Genomic DNA, 1,426 nt, shown 5'->3' on the forward strand with positions numbered 1-1,426 from the left:
GGAATGCGATGGGTGGCGGGGATGCTGCGCCTCACTGGGGAGGTGCACCCCGACCCAAAATAAAGGTGGGAGAAGCTGCACAGGAGGGTTGGAGTGGAAAAAAAAAAAGCATCTGGAGAGTTTCTGATCCGTGCTGCGAGGGAGGAGGAGCGAGGCGATGCTCCGGCTGCGGAAGGGGGTTTCTCCTCCGCCCTTACACATTCCTCCCGTCAGCGCTATTTACACGACGGCACCGGGAGAAATCCCAGGGCGACCGGACCACCTCCCGCCGGTTATCCCCCCCGTGCCGCGGCCCCGCTGCGCCTTGCTGCTGCCCCCCAGTTTTTGCTGCCTGAGCCCCTCGGTTGGGTCCTATCTGCAGCCTATAGGTGCAATCCTGCCGCCGCGCAAATCCTGCTCGTTTGCAGTGCATGAGGGCGTTTGCGATGCGTGAGGGCGTTTGCAGCATGCAGAGGTGCTTGCAGCAGCATGCAGGGATGCTTGCAGTGCACGTGGACGTTTGCAGCACGCAGCGATGCTCGCAACACACAGGGATGTTTGCGATGTGCAGGGATGTTTGCAGCATGCAAGGCTGTTTGCAGCAGCATGCAGGGATGCTTGCAGCACACGGGGATATTGGTGGCACACAGGGATGCTTGCAGCACACGAGGATGTTTGCAGCACGCAGTGATTTTTGCAGCACGTGGGGATGTTTGCAGCAGGCAGGGATGCTTGCAGTGCCCGGGAGTGTTTGCGGCGCAGCGATATTTGCGGTGCATGGAGATATTTGCAGCGCACAGGGATGCGCGCAGCCCACGAGGACGTTGCAGTGCATGGAGATACTTGCAGCACACAAGGATGCTTGCAGCATGCAGGGATGCTTGCAGAGGGCAGGGATGCTGCATCACATGGAGATGCTTGCAGCATGCAGGGATGCTGCAGCACACGGGCATGCTTGCAGCATGTGGGGATGTTTGCAGCATGTGGGGATGTTTGCAGCATGCAGAGATGCTCGCAGCAACGCGCAGGGATGCTTGCAGCACGTAGGGATGCCGCAGCACGTGGGGATGCTTACAGTGCGTGAGGATGCTGCAGCACATGCGGATGCCGCAGCACATGGGGATGCTTGCAGCACATGGGGATGCTTGCAGCATGCAGGGATGCTTGCAGCAACACGCAGAGATGCTTGCAGCACGTGGGGATGCTGCAGCACATGGGGATGCTTGCAGCGCATGAGGATGCTGCAGCACGTGGGGATGCTTGCAGCATGTAGGGATGCTTGCAGCACACGGGGATGCAGGAAGCCGCTTTGCAGGAGCCGGGGACACCCGCAGCAGCTTTTCAGGCTTTCCGTGCATCGGAGCGCGCACGGCACGAGGGCCCGACGGTTTGCTCGGGGCTCGGCCTCGCAAGGCGGCGGCGGCGCTGGGGAAACCTGGCTGCGCCG

This window comes from Charadrius vociferus, unplaced genomic scaffold (genome assembly GCF_000708025.1).
Source record: "Charadrius vociferus isolate BGI_N301 unplaced genomic scaffold, ASM70802v2 scaffold289, whole genome shotgun sequence".
NCBI classification, from domain to species: Eukaryota; Metazoa; Chordata; class Aves; order Charadriiformes; family Charadriidae; genus Charadrius; species Charadrius vociferus.